The sequence below is a fragment of the Sceloporus occidentalis genome, unplaced genomic scaffold (assembly GCF_023333645.1).
Source record: "Sceloporus occidentalis isolate IW3139 unplaced genomic scaffold, rSceOcc1.0.p SCAF_4, whole genome shotgun sequence".
Lineage (NCBI taxonomy): Eukaryota > Metazoa > Chordata > Lepidosauria > Squamata > Phrynosomatidae > Sceloporus > Sceloporus occidentalis.
In genome coordinates this window covers 204,396,125-204,414,816 of record NW_028316984.1, presented here as the reverse complement: position 1 = coordinate 204,414,816, position 18,692 = coordinate 204,396,125, and positions in this window count along the sequence as shown.

Sequence of the window (18,692 nt, the reverse complement as noted above, 5' to 3'; positions counted from 1 at the left end):
CTTGCAGGAGCAGCGTTAACCAGTCCTCCTCCTTCTCTGCCCATCCTCCTCCTTCCTCAGGAGAAAGAAAGTGGCACTGGGTTCAAGGATGGAGAAGATGGACCCACTGCCTGTACTTTACTCCCCGTAAAGCCCTGGGGTGGGTACAAGTCAACCAATGTGCGTTTTTAGATGTGTCTGAGTGAATTCAATTAATAATTAAGTACTGTAATCCAGTTTATAAGGTACTACCTGGAAATGGATCTTCTCTGAACTTTAGTCTCTGTCCCCATTCTCCATTGACTTTTAAGGGGGTTATACAACTTTGGTGTTGTCTCTTTTCCAAAGTGGGTTGGGATGGTTAGGGAGCATCCAGACAGATCTCTTGGCAGCAAAGCCTTTAAAGAGACCTCTGGGGCCATAAACGTTCATCTGAGAGAAGCAGACTGAAGGAAGGCCCATCTTCTCCATCCTTGAACCCAGTACGATTCTTTCTTTCTCCAGAGGAGAAGGATGAGCAGAGGAGGGGGAGGATTTGTCAACTGCTGACCAGCCCAACCCAAAGGGTGCTCAGCCATGGCTCCTCTTCTTCTTCATCCTGGAGAGAAGTGACCAGTGGGGTCCCACAGGGCTCTGTCCTGGGCCCAGTTTGCTATTCAGCAACTTTATCAATGACTTGGGGGCCATTCAGACTATGAAAAAAACTGGTTTTCAAACCGATTCTTGCATGTGAAGTTCATATTCACCCCGAATCCCCCACAAGCGAATCAGAGGCTTACACACCCGTTCCGTGGCAAATGCCCCTTAGAGTGGGTTAAAAGAAATTGGGGCAAATAGCATTTCTTTTGAGAAACTCCGGTTCTGTGGAATATGAACTTGCGCCCAATCATGACCGGGGCAAATTGAGGGAGGGATTTAGGTCAGAGGGTGGGCAAAGGGCAGGGCATTCCCTCCCATCATCAGAAGGGAGGGAGGGAGGGAGGGAGGAGGAGGAGGAGGAGGAAAGAGCTGAAAAAAGAGGATTTCCAGGGGGAATTGGGCTGAGGGGCTACGCTGGGGCATGTAGGGAAATCCAGCAACAGCAGAAGCAGCCTCTTCTATTTCTGATAATTTCCCTTTGATGGGTATTTTTTTTAAATTATTTTTGGCAAAAAAATATATAGCGATAGATAGATAGATAGATAGATAGATAGATAGATAGATAGATAGATATAGATATAGATATATAGCTAGATCGTGAGCAGGAGCAAGGGTCAGTTCAGGGCAGGGCAGGGCAGGGCACTACAGCAAGGGATGCCTCTGTTTCTGGCAGAGACCTTTTTCCTTTGGATTTTTTTAAAATTATTTTTGGCAAAAAATGTGCATATTTCTTCCTTTGGAATGACAGCCGCAATGAGAATGAATGTCCCCTTAGAATTCAAATGTATTGTTGCAACTTGGCAAATTGATACAGCTGTTGCTACTGGCTTCAGGGGTAGCCTATTTTTTCCTTTGGAATGACTGCTGCAATGCTGAATGTTACAATTCGAATGTAATGTTGCAACTTGGCAAACTGATACAGCTTTTGCTACTGGCTTCAGGGGTAGGACTGCTGCAAAGCGAATGAATGTAGAAATCGAATGTAATGCTTCTCTTTCCAATTAGGCAAATTGGCAAATTGATACAGCTTTTGTACTGTCTCTAAGGAATTCAGGGGTAGCCTAGGGAAAGCCCCCAAAAAATGCATCCTTTTCTGGCATTCCGAAGTGAGGAATTAATTTTTGTTGTTGTTGTTGTTGTTGTTATTACCTGTGTATGAGGCATTCTGGGGTGCCAAGGGAGTAGGATACAGGCCACAGAGATGGCACTAGCTTTCATTTTGGGGTTGAAAATGGGGCCAAGGGCAGATCCTAATCTACAACACTGACCCAAATGCCCACAACACACACACACACCCCAGAGGCTTTTAAATTTGACAAGTGGTGCCTGGTCCTTTAAAAAAAAGGGAGGGGTGGAAAGCACACTTCTGATGCCCCTATCAGTGCTGGAAACGTCACCTATGACTATCTCAGAACTAACTTTGATTGACAGCCAGGCACCTTCACCTTAAACCCAAATTCTCCAAGAGGGCATTTGTGTTAAAATGCCCCTGATTGATAGTCAGCACTTGCTTCCGGAGAGATTCGGGAGGGAGCCCCCTGAATTTGACCAGTTCGTTCCAGAGCAATACCACCAGTGTGAATGAGCCCTTAGATGAAGGAATAGGGAGCATAGTCACCAAATTACAGATGACACGGAATTAGGAGGAATAGCTAATACTCCAGAGGACAGGATCAAGATTCAAAATGACCTGAATAGACCAGAAAGCTGGGCCAAAGCTAACAAAATGAAATTCAACACAGAGAAATGTAAGGTACTGCACTTAGGGCGGAAAAATAAAATGCACAGATATAGGATTATGGGGGACACCTGGCTGAATGAGAGACTTATATATGTGAAAGGGATCTGGGAGTCCAAGTAGACCACAAGTAGAACATGAGTCAACAGTGCCATGCGGCAGCTAAAAAGGCCAATGCGATTTTAGGCTGCATCAATAGAAGTATAGTATCTAGATCAAGGGAAGTCATAGTGCCACTCTATTCTGCTTTGGTCAGGCCCCACCTGGAATACTGTGTCCAGTTCTGGGCACCACAATTCAGAAAGGACATTGAGAAACTGGTGCCATGTGTCCAAAGGAGGGCGACTAAAATGGTGAAGGGTCTGGAAACCATGAAGCCCTATGAGGAATGACTTAGGGAGATGCTGGGGATGTTTAGCCTGGAGAGGAGAAAGTTAAGAGGGGATATGATAGCCCTGTTTAAGTATTTGAAGGGATGCCATATTGAGGATGGAGCAAGCTTGTTTTCTGCTGCTCCAGAGAATGGGACCCGGAACAATGGATGGAAGCTGCAGGAAAAGAGATTCCAGCTCTACATTAGGAGGAACCTTTTGAGAGTAAGGGCTGTTTGACAGAGGAACACACTCCCTCAATGGAGTCTCCTCTTCTGGATGTCTTTAAACAGAGGTTGGATGGCCATCTCTCTCAGGGAGGGCTTGGATGGTGCCTTCCTTCATGGCAGAAGGCAGTTTGGATGGCCCTACGTTTCTATGGACTTTATAACACTTTATAACACCCACAATGTGATACAACTGCCATTGGGCAGATGACAACTCAGCCTCCCCAGGAGTAGGGTTGCCATAACCCGGCTGCAACCGTGAATTTCCCAATTTTGGGGCCCCCGGGCCCCTCCCGCCACGGGTGCCACCCAAAAACCGGGACCCCCCCCCCCCGGTTTCAGCCGGGTTGCTGCAGCCTGCAGGGCCTTGCTTCCCTCCTCCTCCTCCTCCTCGGGGAGGTGGGGAGGAAGAGGAGGGCAGTGCCAGTGAGGCCTGCCTGGGGCGCAGGAGGCGAAGCTGGAGGCGGCACCTCCCCACGTGCCACCCTCCCCATGCGGGCACGCCACTCACCTCCTCCTCCTCCTCCCCCTCTTCTCCAGGCCGCGCGGAGGAGGTGAAGGTGGACGGAGGCAGCCCCTCCTCTGTGCATGGAGGGGGAGAGGAGGCGGGGGAAGGTGGCGCGGGCTCGCGGGGAGGCAGGGAGGGTGGCGAGGCGCTGCCTCCATCCACCTTTTACACATCCTCCTCCTCCACCCCCTCTTCTCCAGGCCGCGCAGAGGAGGCGAAGGTGGACGGAGCCAGCGCCTCCTGCACGCGAACGCGCCACCTTCCCCCGCCTCCCCACGCGCACGCGCCACCCACCTCCTCCCCCCCCTCTGCGTGGCCAATGGAGTAGTAGTAGGAGGAGGTGGTGAGTGAGTGGCCAGAGGCCTCAAGGTGGGGTTTTTTTTGGGGGGGGGGGGTGCTTTTAATGCTAACAAGTCTCCCTTGTTTTGACAGTGATAGTGTGGTGGTGGTGGTGGTGGTGATGATGATGATGATGATGATGATGATATGACTCAGCTTGAGAGACATGCAGGCACTGTTTCAGAAGCTGAGAGAGTGTGACTTTCCAAAGTGCCTTTTCTGTGTGTTTTTGGTTCTTTAATGGTGATATTGATATCAGCAAGCCTTTGAGGCAAGGTCAATGTAAATATGCGCAGTGAAGAAAAACCAAAGTCCCTTGACACACACTTCTGAGAAGTACACTTGGTGCAAGAACGCTGAAACCACCTTGACGTGTTTAATATGCATGGCCATGTTAAACCATGCTAAGTGTTAAACCCAAGGGGTTATGGAATAAGCCTCTGAAATATGCAAGAGGCCATGATAAGTAAAACCATGTGAAATGGCCAAATGTGCTGTTGTGTGTGTTTTGGAATGGAGGTCGGGGGTGTTTGGCCAGAAAGGGAAGTCCATTTCTGCCATCTGTCTTGAAAGAATGCCCAAATGTCCTCCATTTTGAACATGCCTAAGAAACAGGCATTTATATTAATATTTTTTTAAAAAATCATCAATTTTTTTTTGGCGTGTCCTCCATTTCAAAAAATGTGTCCAACATTTGAAATTTTTGTCCTACATTTGTCCCGGTTTGGAGGTCTTGACTTATGGCAACCCTACCCAGGAGAGAAGGCAAAGGATGAAGGGTGTGTAAATTATCCCTTCCTGTGGGGGAGGATGAGTAACCAATGCAATCTTCTGTGCTGGGATCTTGTGTTGCTTGGCTCCCTTCCTCCCTTCCTTGTTGATTGTAGTTTACCATTGTATCTTGTCATTTTGTATACAGTATTGTACATTTGGAAAATAAGACATGTTTAAGCAGTAATAGATATCATTTGTTGTTCCCCTTTTTTCTATAGAGTCACCTGAACTTCCCTGAACTCCCCAGATTATCCAGCCAACTGGCACTGTACTGGAAGCTGAACTTGGTTGAACTGGGCTGGCCTTGGCAGATACAGGGAAAGTTAAGGCTGTGAGAGCCCAGGGACTGCCAGACTCCACAGAAATGCAGCTGCATTGGAGACGCTTGGAATGGAACACTATGATAAATCACAGAGCCATAGAACCATAGAATCCTAGAGTCGGAAGAGACCCCATGAAAGGCCCTGATCCAGTCCAACCCCATTTTTCTGCCATGCAGGAACTCCCAATCCAAGTATCCCCATTGACAAATGGCCATCCAGACTCTGCTTAAAGCCCTCCAAAGAAGGAAGCTCCACCAAAATCTTCAAGGAAGGAGTGTCTTCCACTGTCGAACAGTCAGGAAGTTACTCCTAATATTTAGATGAAATCTCTTTTCCTGTAGCTTTCATCTATTGTTCTTGGTCCTGTTCTCTGGAGCATCACAAAACAAGCTAGCTCCCTCCTCAACATGACATCCCTTCAAGTATTTAAACAGGGCTCTCATATCCCCTCGTAACCTTCTCTTCTCCAGGCTATACATCCCCAGCTCCCTAAGTCTTTCCTCATAGGGCTCCATGGTTTCCAGGCCCTTTACCATTTTAGTCTCCCTCCTTTGGACACATGGCTCCAGTTTCTCAACCTCCTTTTTGAACTGTTTTGCCCAGAACTGGACGCAATATTCCAGGTGAGGCCTGACCAAAGCAGAATAGAGAGGCACTGTCACTTCCCTTACACTTCTATTGATGCAGCCTAGAATTGCATTGCTTTCCTGCATGGCAGAAGAGGGCTGGACTGGATGGCCCTTGTGGTCTCTTCCAACTGTACAATTCTCTGATTCTAAAGGTCATCCATGGGTTTCCATGTCCAAGCCAGGATTTGGACCCTGGTCCCTGAGTGTCCTGGTCCAATGCTCAGACCACTACCCCACGCTGGAGGTACAGTTACATTTTAACGAAGGCCTCCATCACAGGTGATGAGATGGCAACTGTCCAATGAGACCGGTCTTTGGGAAGAGATGTGAACCTTTGAGATGGTTCAGCAGAAAGGTTTATAAAACTCCTGGATGCGACGCAAGGCTTTTGGTCTATCTGTCTCTCTGCCTGCTGGGCTTTTGGCTCTGGCTGCTGTGAAGCAAGGCCATGAGGACGCTGCCGAAGGCAGACAATGGAGCCAAGGCCCCAGAGGTCCAGAAACTTCAAGGACTAAAAACCCCATCTGAACTGTAAGTAAGGTTCGGAACATACACCAGTCGGTGGCATCTGGGTTTTTGACTTATTTTCCTAGTTTGGATGAAATGATTTTACTTTGTTACCTGCAGTGTCTTATTCCCAGGTAACCAGGAATAATACACTGGAGCAGCTCTAGGACCAGATTGCTCTATTTTGCTCCCCAAGTATTGTGTCCCATGCAAACACTGCCAGACCCAAGCTCTGCTTAATACAGCTGCAAACTAATTCTGTTAATTCTGCTAAACCACAAAGCTTCCTTTGTTTGTCAGACCTCCTCTATGATGCTCTTGCTGGTATTTGGGAAGCAATAAATCTCACTTCTTTTTAGAGCCTTTTCAGGGTGTGAGTCCGCTTTATAGTAACTGTCATAATAAGGCATTACTTGTCAATGCGTGATTTTTGCATTTATTTCCCCCTTTCTGCACCTTTTGAGATGGCAAGAAACCCACTTCTTGTGTTTAAGCAGCATAAAGCAGTGTTACCTCCCTCTTTGCTTTACTGCCACATTCCCAATTTTGCTTGTGCAAATCTCATTCTTCTTTATTTTTAGAGTTTCATAAATATGCCAAGCAGCTAAATGTTATATCCTAGCTAAATTATAAATGAATATAAGCAGTGAAGTACGTTTAAGTTTCATTTGAAAATGCATGTTGTATATAATCATTCAAGTTTCTGTTTAAAGGGAAAATGGGGAGAAAACAATAATGATGATGATGATGATGATGATGATGATGATGATGATCTCTATTTATATTTCCCGCCTCTCCCCATGGATCGTGGTGGGAGTACAACACAGAAAATCAACATTACAACAAGCACAAATTATCTAAAAATACATCAATTGATGAACAAGACAAATTCATAAAATTAATGCAGTCCATACCTATATAAAATTAATGGAAGATAGGTATTACCGAGGTTCCATTATGGCGGATCAAATGGATAAGCTGCCAGAAGAGATCCGTCTTAATTGCTTTCTTAAAAGCATCTGGGGGGTTGATGCCACGGATCTCCTCCGGAAGGTTGTTCCAAAGTCTGGGGGCAGCAGCAGCAAAAGTGCTGCCATGGGTCGATTTCAGTCTGATTTTGGGGTACTCTAGTAATATCTCTCCAGACGTTCTGAGAGTGGGGGGCGGATGGTGTAGGGAGAGGCGTTCCTTCAAGTAGTGATGGAAAGAATATCCTTCAAAATTCAAAAACTGGTAGAAATACCTATTATTCGAAAATTTCGAAAGCATCTTAAAGAGAAGAAATTCTGAGCCCTTCTCCATCAATGGGTAAGAATTTTGATTTTTAATCATTTCCAAATGAAGTGAAGAGAGGAGACTTTCAGCTGACCATTCGATGGCCAGGATTTGCGGAGTGTTTTGCGTAAGAAAAGCTACCATTCCTTCTGGGTTTTGCCAGAGGCTCTTTCCTTTGTTGGGGTGATGTCCCCCATCTTTGCCCACAGCTTTGCTTTGACAGACGAAAGAGAACAAAGGTGGCGGTGGAAAAGACCTTCTCCCCTTTACGTCATGCTCTGCCATTAAAATCCTCACAGAAGAGAAGAAGGGGGTAGCATTGGAAGGGAGTCCCAAGGGTCATCTCATCCAACACCCTTTTTGGACACATGACACTCTCTCATTCATGGATATTCTGAACTTTCCTTGCCATATATATATATATATATATATATATATATATATATATATATAGGTTTGCCTTAGCATCAGCTTGAGAGAACTGGAGAGAGAGGTTTGTCATGCCCTGGTGGCTGGTGGGGTGCAATGGCAGGAATTTTGCCATGGATAAAACCTAGCATTCGAAGGGATTCCCAGGGGTCATCCAACCCCCCCCCCCCTTCTACCATGAAGGAATCCCTAGGAGTTGCAGTTGAAGCTGAGAGCCTGTGACTTGCCCAAGGTCACCCAGTGAATTTCTATGGTGAAGTGGGAGAATGAAGATCTGCTGGACTTTCCCCCTTCCTTCCCCACTGCCATTCCCTTCTCCTTTTGTCTCTTGTCTCTTTAGAGTGTCAGCCTGAGGCAGGGAAATATCTAATTAACAATTTGTAAGCCGCTCTGATAGTCTTTTGGCTGAAGAGCGGGGTATAAATATTATTATTATTATTATTATTATTATTAGAATGCTAAAGTAATATTTTGCATGCCTGTCTATGGAGAAATAAAGGGATCCCCAAGGGTCATGCAGTCCAGTCCCCTTATATGTCAAAGCTGTGTGCAAGCGCATAACAGGATTCTTCAGCCCTGGGAAAAGCCATTCAAAAGAAAACCCCATTCCTGGGGAGGGAAGGGGTAGAAATAAATCAATAGCTTAAATATGATGTATACATATGAGGGATTAGCTAATAGCTGAGAAGACTTTTGAGACAGGATCCCTGAGCTGGGATTAGAACTCTAGCCTCCCAGTTCACCACAGAAATTCACTGGGTTAATAATAATAATAATAATAATAATAATAATAATAATAGGCAAGGAGAGTGCAGAATATCCATGAATAAGAGAGTGTGACCTCCCCAATGTCATCCTGTGGATTTATATGGCTGAGCTGGGATTAGCACTCTAGCCTCCCATTTCACCATAGAAATTCACTGGGTGACTTTACGCAATTCACATGCTCTCAGCTTCAACTCCAACTTCTAAGTATTCCTTCATGGTAGAAGGGGGCATTCCTGAACCATCTGAACAACATCCAGCCCAACATCCAATTCACTATGGAAAAAGAAAAGGAAGGAACACTGCCATTTTTGGATGTCCTAGTCATCCGCAAACCGAACCTACACTTGGGTCACACAGTATACCGAAAACCCACACATACAGACCGATACCTGCACAAGAACTCCAACCATCACCCAGGACAAAAAAGAAGCACAATCAAAACACTGGTAGACAGAGCAAAACGCATCTGCGAACCCCACTTCTTGGAAGATGAACTGAAGCACTTGGACCGGGCTCTACAGGCCAATGGTTATTCCAGCTCAGACGTCAGAAGGGCTGCCAGGCCCAGGAAAACCCAGAGGAATGAAGACAAGCAGCCACCCAAAGGGAAGGTATTTTTACCATACATCCAAGGAGTCACAGACAGAACAGGCAAAGTGGCGAGGAAGCATAACCTTCAAATGGTTTACAAACTGATGAAGAAAATCCAGCAAATGCTTTGCTCAGCCAAGGACCAGAGAGACCCTCTCACAGCCGCAGGAAGAGTTTAGCGCATACCATGCAGCTGCGGACAAGTCTCTATAGGGACCACCAAACGCAGTGTGCAAACAAGGATCAAGGAACACAAGAGGCACTGCAGACTGGGCCAGCCAGAAAAATCAGCATTAGCAGAACATGCCACAAACCATCCTGAGCATAAAATACTGTTTGAAAGCGCCGAGGTCCGGCCAGAGAGAGGAGAAGGAGAGGAGCTGCTTGGCAGCCATTTTGAGACCGTGTGCTCGAGACCGTGTGCTCGTTGCTGAAGGGGCGGAGCTTCTGTGAGTCACATCTGTGAGTCACAAGGGGGCGGAGCTAGCAGACTAGCTTTATATACCACCTTCCAGCAATTTTCATTTTCTTTAACTCAACAACTCTGCTCAAGTGGCATCAGGTTAGAATCAGATATTGAAACAGAACCTTCCCTTTAAGTGTAAGATAGCAGCCAGTACTTACCTTTAAAGAAGTATTCCCAGTAGATTGACTGTTATATTTACTACTAAAGACTTGGCAGTATGGACAACGAGGGATCAGCCGCAGTCACCTGCAACTCTTGTGGGATGTTTCTCTTCTTGCCTACAGAAGTGGAGAACTTCACATGCACCAAGTGCAAGTTGGTAGCACTCTTGGAGGAGAAAGTGCAGCAGCTGGAGTCCAGAGTAGCTACACTTCAGCATATTAGGGAACAAGAGGATTTCCTGGACTCAATAGAACTAACCATCTTGGATGAGTACCACGCAGAGGAAGATGCTCGGGTGGAAGAGGTCACTTGCCAAACAGAGGAGGCAGACAGCTGGAGGAATGTCACAAAGAGAAGTAAGCCAAGAAGGAATTGTTCGGGGAGCTTGCAGCTAGAGAATCGATTCGAAGCTCTTTCCCTTATCAAGGAGGATGAAGAAGAGCAGCATGGACAGGCTTCGGGGACAGAACAGGGGAGCCTGAGAGTCCCACCCGAGGGAACAGTCGCTGCTAAGCCTCGGAGGAGGCGTGTGGTCGTAGTGGGGGACTCCTTGCTGAGGGGTACAGAAGCAGTGATTTGTAGGCCTGACAAGATGTCTCGAGAGGTGTGTTGTCTTCCAGGTGCAAAGATCCGTGATGTGACAGAGAGGCTGACAAGACTGGTCAAGCCTACTGACCAATACCCCTTCCTTTTGGTCCACGTGGGAACTAATGATACTGCAAGACACAGCATTCAGAACATCAAAAGGGATTACGAGGCGCTTGGTAGGAAGCTGAAAGGAATGGATGTACAGGTTGTCATCTCGTCTCTTCTGCCAGTTGAAGGGCATGGTCCAGGAAGGGAGAGGAAAATAGCAGATGTGAACAACTGGCTTCGCAGATGGTGCCGCCGAGAAGGATTTGGATTCTTCGATCATGGGCTGCGGTTCCATGAGGAGGGACTTCTTGCAACAGACGGGTTGCATCTCACGCCAGTTGGAAGAAATGTTTTTGCCAACAGTCTCAAGAACTTGATCAGGAGAGCTTTAAACTGAGTTCCGAGGGGAAGGGAGACAATATTAAGGAAGGCGAAAGGGATGGCGAAAATAGTCAAACTGACATAGAGGAAACAAGGCAAACAGTGCAAGGACCCAGCAGTGGGAGGCAAAAAAACTTGCACAGGCAGCAAGTAAAAGGGAACCATGGTCTGCGATGTCTCTACACTAATGCACAGAGCATGGGAAATAAGCAAGATGAACTCGAACTCCTAGTACAACAAAGCAAATATGATATAATAAGCATCACTGAAACCTGGTGGGATGAGTCTCATGATTGGAATGTGGAAATAGAGGGGTATAACCTTATTAAGAGAAATAGGCCAAACAGGAAAGGAGGAGGAATAGCACTATATGTCAGAGGTATTTACACCAGTGAAGAGATCCAGGACATCAATCATGGAAGCCAGGTGGAGAGCATCTGGATAAGAATCAAAGGGGAGGGAAACAACAAGGGTGTTATGGTGGGAGTCTACTACAGACCCCCAAGTCAGACTGAGGAATTGGATGATATCTTTCTAGAACAGATGACCACACAGTCAGAAAAGAGAGATGTAGTAGTGATGGGCGACTTCAACTATCCTGATATTTGCTGGAAGTCAAACTCAGCAAAATCCTCAAGGTCTAGCAAATTCCTCACTTGCCTGGAAGACAATTTCATGGTCCAAAAGGTGGAAGAGGCAACAAGGGGGTCAGCTATTTTAGATCTGATCCTAACCAACAAGGATGACTTGGTTAATGGGGTGCAAGTGGCGGGATCCTTAGGTGGAAGTGACCATGTTCTCCTGGAGTTTGTAATACAGTGGAAAGGAGAAGCCAGGCAGAGTCAGACACGCATCCTAGACTTTAGGAGAGCGGATTTCAGTAAACTTAGAGAAGTATTGAGGGCGATTCCATGGTCAGAAATACTAAAAGATAAAGGAGTTCAGGACGGATGGGACTTTCTCAAAAGAGAGATACTGAAGGCACAATTTCAAACAGTTCCAGTGAGAAAGAAAAACGGGAGGTGTCTCAATAAACCAGGATGGATGACTAGGGAACTTTCAACCGAGATGAGTTTGAAACGGAAGATGTATAAGAAATGGAAAAAGGGGGAAATCACGAAAAAGGAATTCAAAGAAATAGCAGGCATTTGTAGGGTAAAGTCAGAAAAGCTAAAGCGCAGAATGAACTCAGGCTTGCTAGAGAGGTTAAGAACAATAAAAAGGGCTTTTTTGGATCTGTCCGCAGCAAGAGGAAGAAGAAGGAAACGGTAGGGCCACTGCGTGGAGAAGATGGCAAAATGCTAACAGGAGATAGAGAAAAGGCAGAATTACTCAAGACCTTCTTTGCCTCAGTCTTCTCAGAAAAGGAAAAGGGTGCTCAACCTGAGGATAATGGAGCAGAGGACAGAATAGGGGAATTTCAGCACAGAATAAGTAAAGAGATAGTAGAGGAACACCTTGTTAATCTAAATGAATTTAAGTCTCCGGGACCAGATGAACTCCATCCAAGGGTATTAAAGGAACTGGCAAAAGTAATATCGGAGCCATTGGCAATAATCTTTGAAAGCTCCTGGAGAACAGGAGAGATCCCAGCAGACTGGAGGAGGGCAAACGTTGTCCCCATCTTCAAAAAGGGGAAGAAAGAGGATCCCAACAATTATCGTCCAGTTAGTCTGACATCAGTTCTAGGAAAGATTCTGGAGCAGATCCTTAAACAGAGAGTCTGTGAACATCTAGAAGGCAATGCCATCATCACAAAAAGTCAACATGGGTTTCAGAGAAACAAGTCATGCCAGACAAATCTAATCTCTTTCTTTGACAAAATTACCAGCTTGGTAGATGAAGGGAATGCTGTGGATATAGTATATCTTGATTTCAGTAAGGCCTTTGACAAGGTTTCCCATGACATTCTTGCAAACAAGCTTGTAAAATGTGGACTAGACAAAGGAACTGTTAAATGGATCTGTAATTGGTTGACCAGCCGAACCCAAAGGGTGCTCAACAATGGCTCCTTTTCATCCTGGAGAGAAGTGACCAGTGGGGTGTCCAGTGGGGCTCTGTCCTGGGCCCAGTGCTATTCAACATCTTTATCAATGACCTGGATGACAGAATTGGGAGCATACTTATCAAATTTGCAGATGACACCAAATTAGGGGGAATAGCTAATACCCCAGAGGACAGGATCAAGATTCAAAATGACCTGAATAGACTAGAAAGCTGGGCCAAAGCTAACAAAATGAAATTCAACAGGGAGAAATGTAAGGTATTGCACTTAGAGCGGAAAAATAAAATGCACAGATATAGGATGGGAGACGCATGGCTGAATGAAACTACATGTGAAAGGGATCTAGGAGTCCAAGTAGACCACAAGTTGAACATGAGTCAACAGTGTGATGCGGCAGCTAAAAAGGCCAATGCTATTTTAGGCTGCATCAATAGAAGTATAGTGTCTAGATCAAGAGAAGTAATAGTGCCACTGTATTCTGCTCTGGTCAGGCCCCACCTAGAATATTGTGTCCAGTTCTGGGCACCACAATTCAGAAAGGACATTGAGAAACTGGAACGTGTCCAAAGGAGGGCGACAAAAATGGTGAAGGGTCTGGAAACCATGCCCTATGAGGAACGACTTAGGGAGCTGGGGATGTTTAGCCTGGAGAAGAGAAGGTTAAGAGGTGATATGATAGCCCTGTTTAAATATTTGAAAGGATGTCATATTGAGGAGGGAGCAAGCTTGTTTTCTGCTGCTCCAGAGAACAGGACCTGGAACAATGGATGCAAGCTACAGGAAAAGAGATTCCACCTGAACATTAGGAGGAACTTCCTGACAGTAAGGGCTGTTCGACAGTGGAATGCACTCCTTCCTCGGAGGGTGATAGAGTCTCCTTCCTTGGAGGTCTTTAAACAGAGGCTGGATGGCCATCTGTCAGGGATGCTTTGATTTGGATTTCCTGCATGGCAGAATGGGGTTGGACTGGATCAGGGCCCTAGTGGTCTCTTCCAACTCTACGATTCTATGATTCTATGAGGTTCTGGACCATGCCAACCACTTCCATGTCAGGATGCACAGGGAAACCATTGAAATCCACAAACACCTGGACAATTTCAACCGGAAAGAAGAAACCCTTAAAGTGAACAAAATTTGGCTACCAGTCCTGAGGCATAGCAAAATAAGGACTCAGCAAATGCAAATGGGAAACCATTCAGAGTCAGGGGCTTTTACAGCAGATAATGATCACCAATTAGCAGACACTCATCCTCTTTTGCATTAGCCTCCCAGCCTGAGGCCGGCCATCAGCAACAGAACAAGACACATGCAAATCACTCCTGCATTCCCAGGCTCACCCAGGAGATATACACCCAATTTTCCCAAGCAAGCATTCTCTGAAGATGCCAGCCAGAGATGCTGGCGAAACATCAGGGAAGAAACTCTGCTAGAACATGACCACACAGCCCGAAAAACCCACAAAAAACAAACTGTGAACTTCATCCTTCAGGGGAAGTGTGACCCCATCCAGGACTGGATGGCAGATCTCCTTCCCTGGGCCAGGGGTACCTATCACTAGTACCTCCATTTTCTCTGGATTCAACTTGAGTTTGTTTTCCCTCATCCAGCCCATTACTGACCCAAGGCAGGCATTCAGAGGCGAAATGCCATCCTTAGTCACTGCTTCAGTCGGAGACATGGAGAGATAGATTTGGGTGTCATCAGTGTACTGATAAGACCGAGTCCCATGTCTCCAGATGACCTTGCCCATCGGCTTCATGTAAATCTTGAAAAGCATGGGGGACAGGATGGTGCCTTGAGGGACGCCGGATGTCAACTCTGTCTTATGAGAGCAACTGTCCCCCAGCCTCACCATCTGGAACCTGCCGGAGAGGTTGGAAGGGAACCATTGTAGAACAGTGCCTCCGATACCTAACTCCCTCAGGCGCCCCAGAAGGATGCCATGGTCGATGATATTGAATGCCGCTGAGATGTCCAAGAGCACCAGCAGGGTCACACTTCTCCTGTCGGGGCCCAGATGGAGGTCATCGACTAAGGCGACCAAGGCCATCCCTACTCCGTATCCCGCCCTGAAGACAGTTTGAAATGAGTCCAGATAATCAGTTTCATCCAAGACAGCTTGTAGTTGGAGGGCAACCGCCCTCTCAATCATCTTGCCCAGAAATGGTAACAACGAGACCGGCCAATAGTTATTTCTAATCAGGGGATCTAGAGAGGTTTTTTTTCAAGAGCAGTTTAACCACAGCTAGTTTTAAGGTAGTTGGAAATTTCCCCTCCCTAAGGGACGTGTTGATTATAGTCTGTAACAATGTTGTTACTGCGTCCTCTCTCTGAATGGTCAGCCATGATGGGCAGGGATCAAGGGGGCATGTTGTCCTCCTTACACTTCCAAGGAGCTTGTCCACTTCATCGGTAGTTACAAACTCAAATAGATACAGTCTAATATAGTCCACGGAGTCGCTAGACACCTCTCTTATAGTCTCTGTTTTAATGCCGGCGTCAAGATCAGCGCTTATCTAAGAGATTTTATCGGCAAAAAAGTTGTTAAAGGTGTCACATCAGGCAATATTTGGCTTTCCTGGGATCAATATTTCCCAATATTTTACATCTCTGCTGAAAGCAAGGATGCAAGGACTGTTCAAAAATATTCAAAAAACATGTTTAACAAGGATTGAAAAACCCTGATGAGAAAAATTCTGGATTGATGAGAACCTTAGCAATTTGGGACCTATTCAGTTCAAAAGTTCCATGTGGCTTTCTGCAAAAATTAGCATTTTCTGCACCGAAAATAACATTTCACATAGGAATAGTATTCCTATAAAACAACCACATGTAAATATTGTGCAGAATAATCCTGAACTATGAATACGATTCAAGAAACTGGTTTTCGAAGACTTTCTTGCAATGGGAAGAAAATTGTTAAAATTACTCATTGCTTCCTCCTAGCAAAATTTAGGCTGCATCTACACTGCGGAGTTAATGCAGTTTGTTGTTGCTTTGACTGCCATGATTCAATGCTATGGATTGCTGGGAGTTTGTAGCTTTGTGAGATATTTAGCTTCCTCTCTAGTGCTACAACAAACTACAAATCCCAGGATTCCATAGGATGGAGCCATGCCAGTTGAAGTGGTGTCAAAAGTGCATTAAGTGTGCAGTGTGGCAGAAGATAGGAGCCTTGTCTGTACTGGTCAGGATACTTCAGGGGCAGCCTGGAGCATCCTTGCCCCATAGCTGCTCCATCCTTCCCCATTCCTTGGCCCTCCATTTCCATGCCGGGGAGGAGGGGGGTTGCCTGCATAGGGGTCCCACCAAGACACTCAGTGTGTCCACTACCACCATCATGGGTCACTCACTCTGAGGCCAATGGTTTGGCGGGATGTCCATGCAGACAGCCATCATGGTGTGGCAACAGAGGAAGATCTGGAATAACTGGTAAGGTTTTAACATTTTCTATTAAGGCTGTTAAACCCTGATTGTTGTTGTTGTTGTTGTTGTTGTTGTTAATGCCTATATCTCACCTTACTCCCAATAAGTAAGCCATCATAAAGAGTCTCATGGGCAAATTGACCATCATGAAGAGTCTCATGGGCAAATTGACCATCATGAAGAGTCTCATGGGCAAACTGACCATCATAAGGAGTCCCACGGGCGAGTAGGCTATCATGAAGAGTCCTATGGGCTCCTTTATCCTCATGGAGCCCAACCCATGTGTCCCTCCTCTATGGACTCAGTCAGCCTCCATCTTTGCAGCTCATTCACCTCCCTCACACTTTCCCTTCAGCCATTTCACAGCTGTAGTGGTAGAGGAGCAAAGGGGCAACAACACATTCCCCCTTGCACAACATACAAAAGGGGACATAAGAGTGCCTGGCACAAAGCCATGCGGGTGGAGGTCAGCAAACTCAAACTCTTACAAACTCAAAGAAGCGTCTGAACTTGGCTGAACTCCCTGGACTAATTTTGCAATGCCTGGGGCTGATGTAAACTGAACTTTGTTGAACTGGGCTGGCTTTTGCAGAGGAGGAAGCAGCAATGGCACGGAAATCCCAGGGATGAACTGAAATTGCATCATCAGAAGCTGTGGCAGAAGCATTTAAGGGAGAGCAATGTTTATTTTGTGCGTCTGGCTTCCTGATAGGAAAGAAGTTTAAAAGGAAATCTACAAATCCAGGCAGGGAGATATGTGTGCAAGGGAGTGTCCGGTGAATCACCTGAGCTGAAGCCAAGAGCTTTGGACATTATCAGAGAGACCATGAATGAAAGTGTTTTATAGAATCATAGAATCATAGAGTTGGAAGAGACCACTAGGGCCCTGATCCAGTCCAACCCCATTCTGCCATGCAGGAAATCCAAATCAAAGCATCCCTGACAGATGGCCATCCAGCCTCTGTTTAAAGACCTCCAAGGAAGGAGACTCTATCACCCTCCGAGGAAGTGCATTCCACTGCCGAACAGCCCTTACTGTCAGGAAGTTCCTCCCAATGTTCAGGTGGAATCTCTTTTCCTGTAGCTTGCATCCATTGTTCCGGGTCCTGTTCCCTGGAGCAGCAGAAAACAAGCTTGTTCCCTCCTCAATATGACATCCTTTCAAATATTTAAACAGGGCTATCATATCACCTCTTAACCTTCTCTTCTCCAGGCTAAACATCCCCAGCTCCCTGAGTCGTTCCTCATAGGGCAAGGTTTCCAGACCCTTCACCATTTTTGTCGCCCTTCTTTGGACACATGGCTCCAGTTTCTCAATGTCCTTTTTGAATTGTGGTGCCCAGAACTGGACACAGTCTTCCAGGTGGGGCCTGACCAAAGCAGAATACAGTGGCACTATTACTTCTCTTTATCTAGACACTATACTTCTATTGATGCAGCCTAAAAACCGCATTGGCCTTGTTAGCTGCCGCATCGCACTGTTGACTCATGTTCTACTTGTGGTCTACTTGGACTCCAAGATCCCTTTCACATGTTGTCTCCTTAAGCCAAGTGTCCCCCATAATCCTATATCTGTGCATTTTATTTTTCCGCCCTAAGTGCAATACCTTACATTTCTCTGTGTTGAATTTCATTTTGTTAGCTTTGGCCCAGCTTTCTAGTCTAATCAGGTCATTTTGAATCTTGATCCTGTCCTCTGGGGTACACTGGTGCCTCGGGATACGAAATGATCGGGTTACGAAATTTCCGGGATACGAAAAAGTTGGATTGGAAAAAACTGTTTCGGGTTACGAAAGATTTTTCGGGTTACGAAATTCATTTCGGCGCGAAATTCAAATGCCGCAAAGTGCAGCGATAGGCTTTCCAGGGCTAACGGAAAGCTAAGGGGGCTGGGTTAGGGGTTAGCTTTGGCGTGAATTTTGAATTTCGTTAGCAGCAGTGATTGGCTTGAGAAATCAAGCTGATCATCTGGATTGGCTAACGAAATTGGGGGGGGTGGCCTGGCTTGAGAAACAAAAGCCGGCCTCCATTGATCTGCCTTCTTTGTCTGGCCTTGTGGACTGGAGAGGAAGAGTTTCTTCTGAACTCTTTGTTCCAGTGGAGGCTTGGACTTGTTCTGGCTTTCTGCCTTTGGACTTGTTCTGGCTTTCTGCCTTTGGACTGTACAGTACTGTACACTTCGGATCAAGACCTGCCATCAGGAATTTCTCTACAGGTAGGTGGATGGATTTTTACCTTCTTCTTGTGGGGTGAGACAGTGTGACCATGCTTTTGCTGTGGGGTGGTGGGGTGCTTTGCTCATGTTTTCAAAGTGTGCGGTGTGAGTTTTAAAAGTTTGGCCTTGGTCTCCTGTGGGCCTCAGAGTGTCACCATAGGGTGGCATTTTCAGATTTTGGGTTTCTGGCCTTTGGGTTAGTGTTCTTGGGTGCTTTGGCCTTGGCTGTGATGTTTTCAAAGTGTGGGGTGTGAGTTTTAAAAGTTTGGCCTTGGTCCCATGTGGGCCAGAGAGTGTCACCATA